Source organism: Gigantopelta aegis, unplaced genomic scaffold (assembly GCF_016097555.1).
Source record: "Gigantopelta aegis isolate Gae_Host unplaced genomic scaffold, Gae_host_genome ctg5087_pilon_pilon:::debris, whole genome shotgun sequence".
NCBI lineage: Eukaryota > Metazoa > Mollusca > Gastropoda > Neomphalida > Peltospiridae > Gigantopelta > Gigantopelta aegis.
The window spans coordinates 3,537-23,300 of record NW_024534213.1 but is presented as its reverse complement, the minus strand read 5'-3'; the positions used below and the strand labels follow the sequence as shown (position 1 = coordinate 23,300).

Here is a 19,764-nt window from a genome sequence, read left to right as displayed (position 1 = left end):
AATACATTTATTTATTACCAAAGGACATTAAAGATCCATGCCTATGGGGCGTGTTCATTGCACAAGGAGTGGTAGCACAGTCTCTGGTGGGACTAGAGTTTTTATCTTTTACATATAAAGCACAAAAGATAATGATGACCAAAATAAGAACAGAAAATCTAATGTTTATACATTTATAATGTTGGTAAAATTAATGCCAGTGACAGGGAAAGAAGGAAGTGGGGTTAGGAGACAATTGATAAATAATAATATATAGGGGTGAGTCTTGTCATCATTACAAAACATAATGGAGGCAGGCTTACAAAAAATAAGTCTGATCTTACGTTATGTAATTGTTGAATGTCTTTATAAACTTTTGTCATTTTAAAAAATATTGATGTCTCATCATATTTTTTAAAAATTGTAATAAAAACAAAAGGGTATTGGGTCCTTACATTTCACACTTTTGGTGCAAAAATATATGTCTAGTGTATATCTTAGTCCGGTGAATCTTTTGGGGAACATATTTATCAAATCAAAATTCACTTCTTTCAAATTACAGGGAAACATACAATTCATTATCTGATGCATACAATAAGTAAAATTGCCTCTTTTGTGATATATACCACTCGTGGTGCACTGACGTCAATGAGCCCATCGATGGGGATCGACCCTAGACCGACTGCACATCATATGAGCGCTTTACGACTGGGCTACAGCCAGCTCTAGGCATCAGCAGCATTACATTATTAGATTACAAGACGTAAACTGAATAATAAGTACATTTTAACATATTATATTATCATAAAGAACGAGATTAAAAAAGTAAAATCTTTTGACTGAAATGCAAATATATTACTGGCAAATATATATTTAGATTGGCGAAAGAAATTGAAGATTGGCAAATTTTTTGGCGAATAAAAATAGCAACCCAGGGTTAGCCCTGATACACAGTATATATAGCACCATAGATCACAACATGTATAGCCAGTGCACCACGACTGGTATATTAAAGGCCGTGGTATGTGCTATCCTGTCTGGGATGGTGCATATAAAAGATCCCTTGCTACTAATTGAAAAATGTAACTTTTTCCTTTCTAAGACTACGTCATTAAACAAAACAATCAAACTTTACAATGTGTAAATGGACATTATGATTTAAGATACAAATATGAATATATTAATTTATAAAGAACTTGCATATCATCCAAATTTGGTATTTTCAATATCTAAATAATTTTGTATATTTTCCAATAAAAACTAAATACACTTGAATAGTTCATACATATAATACTTTGCTGTATGTAACACAGCTGCTCATAGCTTGACTTCATATGGTTTGGTTGAAAGAAAAAAGATTACAGAATAACCCTTTAGTTTAAAGTACACAAATGTAGATCCAATATAATAGGACATTTGCTGTAGTAAAACCAACAATATATCTCAGCAAATAAAAAAAATTCAATCCCTATTCTAAATTCAACTGTTTGTTGTTATTTTTAATTTTTTGTCAACAAATTTGAAATGGTGTTGTCATTAAATAGCCCAATAACAAAACAGGGATTACCAAAACTATTAGTAGTAATGTAATTTAATTTTGTAATTGTATATAAAGCCATTTCATCTGCTGTCATATATAAATAAAGCCTAACTATTTTCAAATATGTGATTTTTTGACCTCAAAACAATTCACTGATTTAGTATTTAACGAATTCCACACGCAGCATGTATACACTGGCAAAGACCCTAGTTTCAGCTTACGGACATGCACACTAAGTTTAGTTAGTCTACATACCTGTAACACATTTGGATAAAGTTACAATTGACTGAAACATGAGTCCCTGACTTTGAAATGGTGAAATACCCTCATCTCCATAAATGTAACTTCTTAGACGCACATGCGTTTTTTTAAATATGAGAAATACATTTTGTGATATTAAAAACACCAGGATGACAAAAAACACTTTGAATGTACGGAAGTGGATAATCTAAACAATAAAATCTAAGTAAAGTATGATTTCAGTTATCAAAAACGGCTCTAATAGTGTTTAAAAACTAGGCTATGTCCCTTTAAGTTAAATGTAGTTTGCCTTCCAAAATGTGTTGCTGATAAAATACAGGTTTCATTACCTCAGAAATTTTGCAGGGATGTAATCAGATTTGTTGACGATTGAATGAGAAAATGAATTTTATATATTGAGGCAACAGTGGCCTATCAATACTAGTACATGTATGTTGAATAATGATTTTTGCTTGTAGATGTAAATTTTCAGTCAGTATAAACACCTCCAGTATTTCTTTTTTTTATCTTTTTTTTTAGTATTTTGTATTTATTATTTTGTTTTCAGGCCCCAAGTCTGGAAGTGAAGGATGCCTGGGTAAAGGAAATAAAGAAGGTTTTGTTGAACCAGTTTGATGATATAAAAGGTAAGCGTTTTATCTCTTTATTCCTGTCCATGAAAGGCGTGCACTACAACAGCTTGCTCTGAATGTGCACGTAAAACTCTCTGACCTGACCTGAATCTCTACTGTCCACGAAACAGATCACATTTATAGATAGCAGTATATATAAAATAATATTTCACTGGGCCAAAGTTCGAAGTACACCTAACTTTTAATAGCACATTTAATACTACCAGTCCTGCCATTGGTGATACATTTTACAGTGTTTGTTCCATCTGGCCAGTGAATTCCTGTAGTTTAATTTGAAGTAGTGTCAGTGTACCAGCTGCTATTGTGTTTGAAATACTTGCAGGGTCTTAATAGAAAACAGGATGACAATCTTTGTACAGAACTAGAGTAGTCATAGATGTTTCCTACTAGTGTCAGTGTACCAGCTGCCATTGTGTTTGAAATACTTGCAGGATCTTAATAGAAAACAGGATGACAATCTTTGTACAGAACTAGAGTAGTCATAGATGTTTCCTACTAGTGTCAGTGTACCAGCTGCCATTGTGTTTGAAATACTTGCAGGATCTTAATAGAAAACAGGATGACAATCTTTATACAGAACTAGAGTAGTCATAGATGTTTCCTACTAGTGTCAGTGTACCAGCTGCTATTGTATTTGAAATACTTGCAGGATCTTAATAGAAAACAGGATGACAATCTTTGTACAGAACTAGAGTAGTCATAGATGTTTCCTACTAGTGTCAGTGTACCAGCTGCTATTGTATTTGAAATACTTGCAGGATCTTAATAGAAAACAGGATGACAATCTTTGTACAGAACTAGAGTAGTCATAGATGTTTCCTACTAGTGTCAGTGCACCAGCTGCTATTGTGTTTGAAATACTTGCGGGGTCTTAATAGAAAACAGGATGACAATCTTTGTACAGAACTAGAGTAGTCATAGATGTTTCCTACTAGGCTTTAATCTATAGGAGATTAAACCACATTTGTTTTCTGATTTACTTTAAGAATGAGTGGTGGTAGTATTTATAACGATGGTGTACATGTATTTGTTGATTGAAATGCTGCATATAACAGTGTTAGCCACATACCCAGTGGTGGAAATAAGCAGAAAATTTCACTAGTCCACCGGACAAATACATCTAGAATTCTACTTGTCTACCTGTAATTTCACTTAAATTATTTGTTTTATTCAAGTGAAAGGACAATGTTCTTGATAGCTCCAAATGAAAATAAATTGAATTTTTTTATTCGTCCACCGGATAACCACAAAGGTACATTTTAATTTGCTTGTCTGAGCAGATTTTCACTTGTCAGGACAAACGGACAAGTGCTTATTTCAAACACTGATACCGTATGTTATAATTGTTGTCTATGGGATTTGATTTGGTGAAGCACATAAGGTTAGACATTTGTCTTTCCCTTTCCATTCACGTGTAACATGACAACAGTACATCCCAAAATATGGTATGTGATGCCCTGTACATGGGGAAGTACATATAAATATTTACATGTTGCTAAATAAATCTAAAAAGAATAGTGTATCCTATTTAATTTTCTTTTAAAAACCAACATTTACAGAAGTGAAAACTCAACATACAAATGTACATGTATTAAAGTGATAGATTCTAGTTTTCAAACACCACAATGTATTTTTCAGCATTACAACCAGAACCTTTTTATGCGAGTGTATATTGGAATGTCATTTAGACATGAATAATAAGTATTTGCTGTCTGTTGTTATTGTGTGTTTGTGCTTGTGTTTGTGTGTGTGAGTTTGTATTTTGTTTTTAGTTAAAGCCGCACACCCTAGTTCCATCCAGCGAAAATAAATTATAATTTGGTTAATCTACAAACCTGTAACACACTTAGATCACGTTTTTATCAAATGGAGTGAAAAAGCAGGTTTTATATCGATAAATACCATGGGAATCCCCATGTCCCAATTGCTTGAAATAATTTTGAAAGTTTGTATTCTGATGTCACCGGTAGATGTCGCTCGAAGCACAACAATGCCTACGTCACGACAAATTTCACAGACGTGGGGTGCGTTCTTTTCACCTCTCCTGGACATGTTCCATCTGTTCTGTCCTGGTTGTATCCCCTCTCCAGATATCGTAGGACTTAGCAAAATTATTGGTTTTAAGGGTTTGTAACATTTTGTATTGAGATACTTACTTGTCTGAACTTTATTGTTACTGAAAATGTTCACGAACTGTGAAGAAAAATCTCACAAATGAACAACAACAAATCGGATGTTGATTGCGCGAACCGTGCACGAGAAAACAAACCGAACCAAAATGATAATGGTCACGTGGTATACCAACGTCTGTGACATTGAAATGGAAATATCCCCTCTAAAAATAGATTAGACCTTGTCTGCTCAACGTTTTTTTCTCAGACGCGCGTGAGTTTTTCAGAAATAAGAAAAATGCATTTTGTGGTATTACAAACACCAGGATTACCAGGATTACCAAAAAACACTTCAGGTGAATGGAAATGTATATTCTAAATAATAAACGGTAAGTAAAGTGCCATTTTATTTGTGAAAAAATGGGTTTAATAGCGAAAAACAACGCCGTAATGGTTAACAACTAGCCGTAACTAGGGTGTGTCTCTTTAATGAAATTCATGAACATCCACACAGCACAAAAACAAGACAGGCTATAGGCATGTACAAATGTAACTGATCACGGTCATATATATATAGCATGGCATGATTTTGTCTTTCAGTTGTACATACAACAACAAATCCCATATCAGAGGAGCACTTATCAAGTCACATGATGTCCCAGAATAACTCCATTAAAAGGTAAGAACAATATGCAAATCGAGCGAGATTATTTATTGCTCAGGTGTCATAAAAATAAATTATTATGTAATTGTGTGAGGACAAAAAATCATCCATTCTAATGCCTTCTGTCTACAAATTAAGTGTCATCATTGTTACAATCTGAACCGGCCTCGGTGGCGTCGTGGTTAGGCCATCGGTCTACAGGCTGATAGGTATTGGGTTCGAATCCCAGTCGAGGCATGGGATTTTTAATCCAGATACCGACTCCTAACCCTGAGTGAGTGCTCTGCAAGGCTCAATGGGTAGGTGTAAACCACTTGCACCGACCAGTGAACTGTTTCAACAAAGGCCATGGTTTGTGCTATCCTGCCTGTGGAAAGCACAAATAAAAGATCCCTTTCTGCCTGTTGTAAAAGAGTAGCCTATGTGGCGACAGCGGGTTTCCTCTAAAAAACAGTGTCAGAATGACCATATGTTTGACGTCCAATAGCCGATGATAAGATAAAAACCAATGTGCTCTAGTGGCGTCGTTAAATAAAACAAACTTTACTTTTGTTACAATCTGGGGGTGGGATCTAGCTCAAGTGAGGTTCTTGGATTGTATAGAAATGAACCCCTCTGATTGGTTCCCCCCCCCCCCCCATTCCAACCAGTGCCCCATGACTGGTATATCAACGGCTGTGTGTGGGGACGTGCATATAAAGTATTCCTTGCTGCTAATGGAGAAATATAGAAGGTTTCCTATATAGCCTGTGATTGATGAATCAATGTGCTCTAGTGGTATCATTAAACAAAACAGTTTTATTATTCTCTTTAGCACATCATGTGTCAAAAATGATCAAATGTTTGAAATTCAATAATCAGTCCTTAATTAATTGATGTACATGTACTCTAGTGGTATAATTAAACAAAACAAACTTTAATGTTTGAACTTTAAAAACAGTTGGAGTTGTCTATAATCAAACATTTCTATTTACTTTCACTTTAATATCAACAACTGGAGATCTCCAAACATGTGGAGTGTGTCAATAATCAAACATTTCTATTTACTTTCACTGTAGTATTGACAACTGGAGATATCAAAACATGTGGGGGGTGTTAATAATCAAACATTTCTATTTACTTTCACTTTAGTATTGACAACTGGAGATCTGAAAACATATGGGCATGTCAATAATCGAACATTTCTGTTTACTTTCACTTTAGTATCAACAACTGGAGATCTCCAAACATGTGGGTTGTCAATAATCAAATGTATTTTCACTTTAGTATTGACAACTGGAGGTCTCAGCACTCTCTCAACAACAACACGACGGTTCCGATCGGTCTGGGTATGGTGTCGCCCATAGACTCTCCCTCCAGTCCCACCCAGGCAGTCGATTACGGGGATGACGAGGGGTGGTCCAGTGGGGAGTTGTATGTATGTATATTTATCATCCATTAAAGGCTTTTGTAGGAGATATCGTTGGCACTATAATTTGCGATATCTCCTGCGGTATTCTCCTAGGAGATAGCGCTTCTTTTGTTACGTCACTGGGTATGTTTCAGCGCTAAACCTATCATTAGTGACGTCACGCCACTGTCATTCTGCTAGTTAAAGGGACATTCCTGAGTTTGCTGCAATATTTTATATGTGATCGACAAACAAAGACTTTTTAACGATTGTAATTACATATCAAATGTATTTTTCTGCATAAAATATTGTGGCTGTATATTAAACGTGTTTCTGATCTATCTGATATTTGTACTAGTTTAATTTTTCATTTTATTTCTTAAAATATGTTTTTTTTCGTACGTACAAAATTATTTGAAGACAAAATCCAGTTTGGGCTTCTTACAAATATTAAGACAACCAGAAACACATTGAATATACAGACACTGATATTCTAAACAAGAAAATATATTTATTATGTAAGTTTAATTGTAGAAATATTTTATTAGTCGGAAACATCTTACAATACAGCAAACTCAGGAATGTCCCTTTAATGAGTCTGCCGCTGCCAAATATAGTGATATTCAACCCACATTACTGACATTGTTTACAATTGTCGCAAATGAAACAAATGATAATGGATGATAAAAAGAATACCCTCCTCGTGTGTTGTGATATCATAAATTATCAGCACTCTTTGATAAAAGTATAAAAATCATCTTGCTGATAAATTATATCATCACAAGACACTCGGGGAGTATTCTTTTTATCATCCATCCTCTATACAGTAAGCCTAAAATTTGGAAAATTGGAGGGCAATACCAAATAGCCTAGACCAAAGGATGTTTTTTTATGAATGAATAAATGAATGAATGAATGAATGAATGTTTAACGACACCCCAGCACGTTTCTTTTATGAAGCATTATGGCCAGAAAGCTGGGCAACATGGCAAATTTCAACAAGTGTCATAATATAACAGAACAGCACCCATTCAAAATAAAGAAGTGTGAGGGGTTTCATGCTTTCATAATAAAACAATTCAGGAGTCACGTTCGAGTATGATAACCAGGGCCCGTGCTTATAAAACTGATAATTTATTTTTTAACTGCATTCAATTTACTATGGGTCTAAATAAAAATAGAACTTATTATACGAGCTTGTGTGTCGTACTGATTTTATGAAATGAGTGTCAGGATTTTTGTATTGTCTGAGCGAGAGCGAGGGTAATATATAAATCCTGACACGAGTTTCGTAAAATCAGTACGACACACACATGCGAGCGTAATAAAAAAAAATATTATCCATATTATTATTGTTAATTTTTATGAAGAACAAGGACCGTCTCAAAATGTTTCAACCACAACTAGATGGAAATTAAATTTTGAAATGAGTGCCAGTATCTTTGTGTAAATGGCCATATATGGCTGGCATGGTGATGGTGACTTCTTAATTTGAATTTGTTGGTTTTATCTACTCTTATCGGGGGTATAAAGATTTTAAAGATAAGCATATGTTTATAAGATTTGATTCTGTACGCTAGTGTTTCTATATTTGAATAGAAAGATAACTAGTTTAACGTGCTCGCATACCAGTAGGGTTTCTAACACGCCCATCCAGAGTCCAACCTATGATAAGATCGGTGGCCCGACTCTGGATGGGGGCCTGTCTCGGGATGGGGGCCTGACTCGGGATGGAGACACATTTGAATAGTGTTTTTCCATAATATAATAAGAGCTAGGGTTCCTTTAGGACCGTATGTAAAAATGTTTCCCCAAAGAGATATATCAAACCTCTGGTTTTTAATTCCAGTTCACATATATATTTACTTTAATCACAGGTCTGCTTGGGTTGTAGAATCAAACTCCCTCAGTGGATCTATTAATGTTTCCCCCATTCGAACCAGTGCCCCATTGATACATCTAATATCATGGTACATGTATGTGCTATCTTGTCTGAGGAAAGTCCATATCATGCATTGATCCGTTGCTACTTTATAGTGGGAAAATGTAACCAATATTCTTGAGTGCATGGTGCAGGGCTTCAAGAAGTTTTACAAAATCCACTAGCCATGGGATCAGTGATTTTAATATTTTAATACCCCCAATTAAAAATTCACGAGCCTTACTTTACTTAGTACAATCTTACTAATAGTAATAATCGGATATGCTACCTAAAGAGGAAGAGACAGATTAAAACACTAAGATTGGAGGCAGGATATCCATATTTACAAAATACTTAAATGCAGCATTTGACCCCAAAAAAATCACTAGCTGTCGGGCATGGCAATATTAGTTATTTACTAGCCCAACATTGAATATCACTAGCCATGGGAGTGGGGCTTCCATAATCTAGAAGCCCTGATGGTGTCATTAAACAAAATAAAAGAACCTTTTTTCTTACTGCAATTGTATTTCTTTTTTTATTTTACTGGACATTTCTGGAACTCTTTATCATAGGAAGTGTCCACTGCAAGCATTATAAACTGTTCCGTTAACAAGCGCTTTTTGCTCTGTCAAATGTGCAAGCTAGCTGTTCTGAACTTGTGTGTTTTGTCTCTCAAGCTGTAGACGAACTCACAGCAGATGGGGAAGAGGGAATCATTTCATGCACTAACGATTCCCCTCTTGTGCCTAAGGGGGAGAAGGGGATCAAGTCTCCTGAGGAGGCGACTCCTACGGTTGACCTTGCTCCTGACCCCATCTCCTGACGGTGGAGGTGAGGGATGCACGCATGTGTAGATGTGTAGTGGTTCAAGCATGCTGTGACTGGCAGAACAAGTAGACGTTCGGTTCATTCGCTGTCCGCGGTCTTACTACAAACTGGTTGTAGATTGTTCAGTACTTTTCGTGTTATAGTTCAGCTGTGATTGACAAACCATAGGGTGTTTTTGAGTTTCATCTTTTTAATAGTGTCTTTATTTTTTTTTAATATATAAAACTGTCAGTTTTATAGTTTTAATGTTAATTGTTTTTAAAACGTGGAAATTAAGGCATGTACTTTTACAAGCTTGAATGGTATATACATGTATGAATAATGATGTATAAATTTCATACTGTTTATATTTTATTTACTTACGATTGAAAAAAACCCATTTAAATGAATTAATTTTGTTGAAAGTTATAGAGTACATGATGTATAAGCATGCATATTTTTCAATTTAAAAAAATTTAAAATTAAAGAGAAACGTTTCTTAGAATTTAATTTTTTTTTAAATATATAAATAATTTGATTTTGCATGCTTTAAATTTATATTAGAAGGGCAGATCGAGAAATTTTATTTTTAAAAAGATTTCTTAAATGGTCTTATGGTTGATCATTAAATGAATACCTGTAGACAACTACATGTACATTGCCGGCCATCACTCTCAATACCACACTGTTAAAGGTGCTGTATCGGCCGCAATAGCATGTGGTAAAATGAAAAATATATCAAATAATAAAACATATTCAGTTATATTTGCTTGTTGTAAATCTTGTAATAATAGTCATTTTTTCTTGATCTAGTTTGTGCAAAAATTGTGTAAGAAAAACTTCTACAGTATACTAAAACAGTTCTTTGCTTCTTATCAAACATGCATTTCCATTTACTTTCTAGTATTAGGTAGTATTACATGTTGCACTAAAAGTAATATCTACTATATTTTATAGTAAAGTAATACAAGAATAGAAGAAATATTTTTATTTGTTGAATGACATCAGTGAACAGACACATGTAGTATTAAATAACTGAGGTCCAAAATATAGGCATATAGCACATGTAGTATTAAATAACTGAGGTCCAAAATATAGCCATACAGCACATGTAGTATTAACTAACTGAGGTCCAAAATATAGGCATACAGCACATGTAGTATTAACTAACTGAGGTCCAAAATATAGGCATACAGCACATGTAGTATTAAATAACTGAGGTCCAAAATATTATGGCAACTTCACCTTCTCACTAAAGCTAACAACTCCACGACTTCAACTAACTATATGGCAACTTCGCCTTCTCACTAAAGCTAACAACTCCACGACTTCAACTAACTATATGGCAACTTCACCTTCTCACTAAAGCTAACAACTCCACGACTTCAACTAACTTTTGGGGAAAAAACACCACACATCATTTTGCAGGGTAGATTAGTGCCAAACTGTAGTTTAAATGAATCTTCCTATGATTTAAGGATTGTTTGTTATTTCATCTGCAAACTGTGTGAATCTGGCAAGCTGTTCTGACATAAGTTTGTGGATGATTTTTTTGTTTTTCATACCCAGATGAACATAAAAGAAATAACAGACAATACTTAATTTTAAGACATGCTTACTAATAATAGCATTAAAAGTTCATATTTTATTTTGAATTATTTTTTTTTGGTTAAAACAATAACACTCAGTAAGACAAATTACCAATATAAAATGACGTCATCAGGTATGACGTTCCCTGACGAAGTAATTTTCACATTCATTGATAATTGGAACAAGCTCCCGTTGCTACAGCTGGACCAATGGGATGACGTGATATTTAGTTATGATTGGTTAAATGCAAAGACACATACATAATGGTAATGTGTGATAAGATAAGATAAGATTTAGTGTGATAACCAGTTGAACAATATCCATTTTTTAAAACATACATTCTTCTGTAACGGCATTTAAACTACTGCATTTAAACTACTGCATCCAAGTGTACAACAGAAATAAACCATTGCGCAGGTGACTGCTCAGTGGATGTAATCTTTTGAGTAGGTTCTGTTCTGAACATGTTTGAGTTGATCTTCAGTCATTGTTTTCTATTAAGGAAAGTCCAACAGACTGAAGAGTATTTCAGAGCTATATGTATATGTAGCTAATTTTTTTTTTTTTTTTGCAGGTCAACAGCCGATATTAAGCATTCATTTATTGTTAACATTAAACATTATACTTATACATTTAGTTATAGTGTGTGCTATTTTGTGTGGGAAAGTGAATATGAAAGATGTAATTCTGCAGCAGAGGCCCCCAAAAGTGAAGTGTACTGGCCGGGGCCATAACTATTACATTTAATGTACATACATTACATTACAATTATCTATGGAGTGCATGTTACAAAAATTAATTTTTTTTTTTCTATTGGTGTGCAGAGTTTTCAAATAGCAAAAATTTTTTTACAACTAACACAAGATGATCTTCATGTCAAAACTGAGTGTTATGGAGTCAATAGGGAGTTAAAAAACGTTTGGTGTGAATAATTGAATTGCTGACTCATGGCATCCAGTTTCCAAAATAGCATTCTTTTTTTTTTTTTTTGGGGGGGGGGGTAAAATCCATTTATTGGGGGGGGGGGGGGGTGGGGGGGGGGGGGGGGGGGGGGGGGGGGGGGGGGGGGGGGGGGGGGGGGGGGGGGGGGTTTCGGGGGGGGGGGGGGGGGGGGGGGGGGGGGGGGGGGGGGGGGGGGGGGGGGGGGGGGGGGGGGGGGGGGGGGGGGGGGGGGGGGGTGGGGGGGGGGGGGGGGGGGGGGGGGGGGGGATCTTCATGTCAAAACTGATGTTTATGGAGGGGGGGGGGTTTATAAAACGGTTTGGGGGGGGGGGGGGGGGGGGGGATAATTGAATGGCTGACTCATAATTTGTTGTTCAAAGACACCTTTTATGTTACATATGAAGTGTTGGTCTTTTTCATTCTTTTTTTTTTTGCGGGGGGGGGGGGGGGGGGGGGGGCTATTCGGTAAGAAAATATTTTGTAGCTGTAGTGAATTTTTTCACTCAGTGTCTAGATGAAGTGTCATAATAACCATACATGTATTTCAGAAACCAAACAGGCATATATACCGCTAAGATATCATTAAACATTTCTTTCCTTTTACAGTTGGGTAAATGGCTGGGGAGGAAGGGTGTTGCAGCCTCCATGTCACCATGCAGGGGTGTGTGCAGGAAGTTTAGCTGGGTGGGGTCTACACTGGGGTGACCAGAGTTCATAGGGGGTACCGAGTCATGCTCCTCCAGAAAATCTATTAAGAAAAAAGAAAATTGCTTTGAGCAGGAAAGAGTTTCAATCCCCGAAACCCTCCTACTGCAGGTGCACCTGCCATTATAGCTGTGGCAATTCATATAATACAAACTTGAAAGGAAAAGAATGTTAACGACACATGCGCACAGTTTAAACAATGCCTATTTGGTGTTTTAACACATGGTTATTTCAACATTTTGTTGATAGAGAGAAAGAGTGGAAACCCGCTTCTGCCTCACAGACTATGTCTACTGATAAAGCAGCAATGGATCTTTTATATGCACTTTCCCATAAACAGAACAGTATATACCACAGATTTTAATAAATGTATCAGTCGTTGACTAAAATACCACATGCTCATTGGATTGTTGTATTTGTCTTTCAGAATCGTTTGGCGGCAGGGACTACTACCACAGCTGAGCTAGTCTGGCCAGCACTAGCGCCACCAACAGTCCAGAGGAGACAACTGTCTGAAATAAAATGTCATCGTCAGATCAGTTTTGTCATGAAGACCATTCACAACCATCATTACTACAACTGCAATCGTCTGAATCTTGAGCATTCAATGATGTTTTGCCATGAAAACAAGAAAGTTATCCTCATCTTGATCAATTGCAGCTGTCTGTCTACATTATTGTTATGGGAATAAGAATGTTCACAAGTGTCATGGCTGCCTCCAAGCATCTGCACTTTGAGCATTCAGCGATGTTTTGCCATGGAAACAAGACAGTTTTCAGAACATGATAACTTCATCTTGGTGAATTGCTGTCTGTCAGCATCTGAAGCACAGAAAACTGGAATGTCTGTGAACATTATTGTTATGGGAATAAGAATTTTTCACAGGATGTGATCATCATTTCAGAGAAGCTCAAACATGCACTGTTGATGTCGTCAAGAAAACGAATGCTTGGGATCTACAATTTAATCTGACCTGAACTGACACCAACAGAATGTCATGCGGACATGATGAAAACGTACTATGAACATTTGTTACTTTGATGTTAAAATTAAGAGACCGCAATCTCAAAATATATGACATGAAATATTCTGGAAAATATTTCAATAAGTCTGGTCATCTCAATATTTGTAGACATTCTTTTAATTCTTCCTGGACATAACTGTCATGTGGAAAAAATAACCTTTTAGCCTGAATGTATAGTCAACTCAATCGTTTAAATATTTCCTTGAAAACCAAGCTTAAGTTGATCATTCTTAGACATAACCAACATGAAGAATGATGTATGACATTTTATCTCGTACTTCAGTATGATTTGGATGAGTTTGTGGGCAGCGTCAATACCTGGTCTCTTCATCAGATACTGTTTGTCTAGATGCTGCTGCCATGGAAAGAAAAACTATACAACCTTTTTGATATAATTGCATTGCACTTTGGATGAGTTTTTGTGTAACATCGATATTTGGCCATCTGAATGGAAATCCAGGAAGATCAGAAGCTGTCTCAATACTCTTCTGCAATTAAAAGATATATATGACCTTTTTATCTCTTACTTAAGTTAACTTGGATGAGTATGTGGATCACATTGATAGTTTGTCATCTTCAGAGATATTTAAGCAGATCAGATGCTGTTTCTATATAGATCCAACTGTCATAGAAGAACGTGTTTTCACTCTTCAGTCTAGCTGTTATTTTATATCATCTTTGGGTGATTGTTGAATTGACATTTCAGAACATGGTAATCTCCATAGTTACCTGACAGATGGCCAATGAAAACTGATTGGTAGTTCCTGTAGACGTCACTGCCATGCTGTGTATTCAGGACATAAGCTAGTCATGGATTCGTTCCTGTCATTTTGCTGCCCCAACTTTTATATATCTTGGGGTCTTATAGTTTGTCTGTGTGTTCATCTTTCAGTACTCTTGTGATCGATTCTTAGTTTTAATAATGTGTACAGATGTTCTGCCAACATAAGATGTATACATTCTTTTATATAATAATTCAGAAACTTGCAGCTTATTGACTTTCAGTATGGCTCTGAGAATAAAAAAGCAATGATTCTAAAAGAAATTCACATTATCTGTGTATTTGTGTATTATATTATGGAAATGCAAACAATATACAATACACAATCCAACAGTAAAGTCAACTAAATGTCTATGTATCTATCCTGCAATCACTGTATACAAATATATTGGCAGATAATGATCATTAGATACATTTCTATTTTCGGACACTGACAAAAAATAGAGCTTTTTGGAACTAGTTATGATCAGCAAAGGAATAGTGTATTGTTAAGTGTAGGTATTTATTATTTTATTTCCAGTTGATGGGGTTTTTAAAAACATTTCGTAGACAATATTTGTTTAAAAATAAGAAATAAATTGTTGTTATTTAAGAATAATTTTTTGTTAGTGTATAGATAATGTAGGCGATAGACATTCAAAACGTGTGAGCTTACTACCCTACAAAATAGTAAAGTTAAATTGTGTAATAAAATGGTTAATTTCATTAATATTTTGAGTTATATAGGATTGCAGGATAAATAACATAACCAGTTACTATAGGTTATCAGTTGAGTTTATTGTTGTCTTCTAAATTGTCCAGACTTATCCCATACTTTCGTCTCTGCTAGTTTTACCTGTATACATATATTTTTTACGGTTTTAATTTTAATGAAAATACCAAATCATGAATTATTTTCAAAGATGTTTGTTTTTACTGTCAGTTGATGTTTATAATGCCTGTTATGGTGTTTTGCCAATTAATTTGTTTTACAGAAGCCAAACTTGAGCTAAGAATTGCTTGGTGTATAGATGAATTAAAGACTACAGTTGGCTGTCTACATTGCGTAATCATGCAGTTATTGATTTTTAGATTGCTTTGAAATTTGTTTTTAAAATATTTTTAAGGATAACAATTACTGATCAGTTGTATTTATCATAGCTATGATAAATGATGTATTGATCAGCTGGTAAATGGTGTACTTTTCAACTGTTGAATTATGCAGCTAGTCTCATGTGTTCTGGTTTTAGGAATGTCAAATATTTCTTGGACTCAGAATTCAAAATTGGGAATCATTATAATATATGTATATTTACTACCAAAATTCAAAAACAGTCTACATATATATGTAGCAGTATCAGATTTTTCACATTTCTCAAACACAGAAAGGAAAACAGCTACGGGTGGGTCCAGACAATTTATTTGATGTCACACAAAATGAAGACAAGGAAAAACACCCTACAAGAACAATTAAACAACAATAAATATCACATCATAGAATACATGTAGAATCAAAGTATTAAATAATTTATGTATACATATAACATTTATATCACAATTTAAGCAAATGTATATCTTTTAATCATATTCATCTCATCATAAAACTAATGTAAATTGAATTATCCTGCTTTAAATCCTAAGTATTTAATGCCAAACTATAAAAACATTTGATAACAAAGCAAATACATATAATAAGTACACTTGATGAACATGACAAATACAACTGGTCATATACCACAATTATACATGAAAAACTGATATTTGATAAACATAATACATAAAAACTCATACCAGGTAGATGACACCTGGGTGTAAGATAAACTGGATTCTCCAGCACACAGAAAGAGAACAGGACAATCTACAATTCAAATACAAGACATATAAAAGAAACTATTGACAATCACATATCGTTAAACACGATGAACTAAAACACATACACATACAAATACACACACAATTAACATGACATTCAGATTGTAGTTTTTCTTTAAGCCAGCTATCTTGAACAAATATTAATTCAATGTAATTTAATCTATATACCCAATATAAATACTCATTACTTTATACATTCATAAAGTAATTAAACAATAACTAGCCACAGTACTTTCTAAGGGTGTTAACTAACAATGCATGTATACAAAACATACATATATTAAATAAAACAAAATACAGACTAACCTTTCAGATAATATCCACTTTCAAATAATACTTGCAGTTCCACCTTTAAAAATGAAATCTGGCCTGACAATATAATCTTAGCAGGAGAAATAAACCTGAACACTAGAGACAAGTTGTTTTATTCCCTGATGCGTTAGTACAGTGTAAGCTGAAAGAAACGATTACCACAATTACAAGTTACCAGCCTATTGTGTGACATAACCTGGCTAAGAATAAAATAAAACATTAGTTGCACAATAAGCTGACAGCAGGCAAGCTGTAAATAAAAACATACATTAATTACAAAAGCTGATAGCAGGCAATATCTGCAAATAAAACATTAAATACAAATCCTAACTAAAACAAATACCACTTACTTCCACACACACACATATATATATATATATATATATATATATATATATATATATATATATATATATATATATATATTCAGTACATTTATCATAACATGTTCAAGAGATCCCTTTCTAGAATTATCATTGCCCCCTCCCTACATCCCCTTTTGAAAATCCTAGACCCATTCTTGTATTTATCACCTGGTAACCATTAGCTATAAATATTATTTCTGCCATAATAATCAGGTGAAAATGCTTAAACATGTGTTACCTATATATGAGAATCTCGTGATGTTTATTTATTAACCACATTTTGTACAGGTATATGTTACAAATAGTACCCTGTGTTTGTGTTGCCACAGTAATAATGGTCTGGTTCCTTTTTACCTTGGATTTGGTGCACTGTGTGAACAGAGCACGTTATATTTACCTCAGTTCTTATGCAACCTACTTTACATTCCATCTTCGTTATGTTCTCCTTGTCAAAACAAAACGGAACTACTTGAGTGATCGCTACTACTTTGACCACTCATAATCGTAGTAATATAAATATTCAGTGTTTGTGGCTTTTAATACTTTTATCTATTCATGTATAAGAAGTATTGGTGAGAACTTAGAAATCCGTTGTCAGCTGCTTGCTCTTTTTAGTATACACCTGGAAATTAATTTACCACCACCTGAATTAATATTGCAGCCAAAATGGTGCCTAGACGTAGTTGTCCGTACCATCATGGTTTAAATAAGATATTGAGAGTTTTGGTATATTCTGTATCTACTGAATTTGTACCGAAATGACGTGAATAAATTACTCAAGAGAAGCTCATTTGTGTGATTGCAGCGTCATAGTTAATTACCATACCATATATTTTCATGTATATTTATTGAGTCTATCTTTTGCCCTAAAATACATTAAATATTGGTAGTGAATGTCATCACAGCTGTACTGTAGGTCAGTGGTAAAGCGCTTGCTTGATGCATGGTCAGTTTAGGATCGATCCCCATCGGTGGGACTATTGGGCTATTTTTTGCTGGTATATGTAAGGCTGTGGTATGTGCTATCCTGTTTATGGGATGATGCATATAAAAGATATCTTGCTACTAATGGAAAAATGTAGCAGGTTTCCTGTTTTAGACTATCAAAATTACCAAATATTTGACATCCAATAGTTGATGACTAATAAATCAATGTGCTCTAGTGGTGTCGTTAAACAAACAGACGTTTTCTAAAAAGCTCTGACCTGTGCTAGTTTTGATTTAGTATGGTAAACTAGTCTGGGAGTGGCAGTCATCGTTGTGGCAGTGCAAGAGGAATGACATATCCAGTAAATTAGTCTGGATGGCAGTCCTCTTTATGACATTGCAAGACGGATGGAATATCCAGTAAACTAGTCTGGAAATGGCAATCCTCTTTGTGTCAGTGAAAGGGATGAAATATCTAGTAAACTAGTCTGTGAGTGGCAGTCCTCTTTGTGGCAGTGAAAGATGGATGAAATATCCAGTAAACTAGTCTGGGAATGGCAGTTCTATTTGTGACAGAGCAAGGAATGAAATATCCAGTAAACTAGTTTGGGAATGGCTGTTCTCTTTGTGACAGAGCAAGGAATGAAATATCAGTAAACTAGTCTGGGAGTGGCAGTGCAAGAGGGATGAAATAACCAGTAAACTAGTCTGTGAGTGGCAATTCTCTTTGTGACAGCTCAAGACCAATGGAATATCCAGTAAACTAGTCTGGGAGTGGCAGTCATCTTGTGACAGAGCAAGAGGGATGAAATATCCAGTAAACTAGTCTGGGAATGGCAGTCATCTTTATGACAGAGCAAGAGGAATGAAATATCCAGTAAAGGATCTCCTTGGGATTGGTTGTCCTATAGATATTCATGGAATCAACCACTCTTTTGCCAAATGCCCATTCGACTCTGCATTGTGTAGAGAAACAGCCCTGATCACGTGTTACAGTTTTGTCATTCCAATTACTTGCTGTCAGTCTTCTTCAATATCCTCTATATATTCAGAAAGTTTCGTATCCACAAAATGGTCACCATTACTTGCAAAGTATAAAGTCAAAAAAGTTAGTTTGTTTTGTTTAACGACACCACTAGGGCACATTGATTTATTAATCATCGGCTATTGGTTGTCAAACGTGATAATTTTGACATATAGTCAGAGAGGAAACCTGCTATATTTTGTTTTCATTAGTAGCATAGGATTTAGTATATGCACCATCCAACAGAAAAGATAGCACATGCCACAGATATATTATATACCAGTCGCGGTGCACTGGCGGGAACGGGAAATAGCCTAATGGGCCCACCGACTGGGATTGATCCCAAACCAACCACGCATCAAACGAGCACTTTACCACTGGGCTACATCCCGCCCTGCAAAGTATAAGTGACATGGTCAATGCTAGATCATGCTAATTAATTTCCAGGTGGATATATGCAATCCAAGGCATGATATTTCCTGCGAACCATTATGCTGTTTTTGCTTGTCGGTTACGCAATGGTTAAAATTCACCTATATAAATTTGTTTGCTTGGAAAAGTAATTGTTTGCATGTGTAGTCATCTGAAAAATATTTCCGAGTATATTATGTCCTACAGAGTTGTTCAAATCTTGGATGGCGATGAGCAAATGCTTATGTCCAGGATCAGTGCAAGTGTTCTGAATTGAAACACATTCTCACGATTCAGTAGCAGGTATTTTAGACCAAATATTTTTGTTTCTGTAAAGCTATATTTTACATTTATTTTTGTAATTATTTGTCAGTTTTATATTTATGTCCTATGTTTAAAGATTTTATTTTTTGAACATAAAGGCAAACCTTTATGATACGACATGAGTGTCTCATATGAGAATAGCCAAAGCAATAGCCGATTGAATAGCAACTGATGAATTATAATCGGCTATTAATAGTTTG

At 35.1% G+C, this 19,764-nt stretch overlaps 1 long non-coding RNA gene across 1 annotated transcript; it reads left to right on the top strand.

The window, feature by feature from the left end:
* The first annotated feature begins 2,092 nt into the window (after positions 1 to 2,092).
* On the top strand, positions 2,093 to 17,823 carry LOC121366247. The gene is made up of 4 exons (XR_005957142.1): positions 2,093 to 2,406; positions 5,124 to 5,202; positions 6,454 to 6,604; positions 12,973 to 17,823. It is a non-coding gene; the product is annotated as an uncharacterized LOC121366247 (long non-coding RNA).
* Positions 17,824 to 19,764: the final 1,941 nt, after the last annotated feature.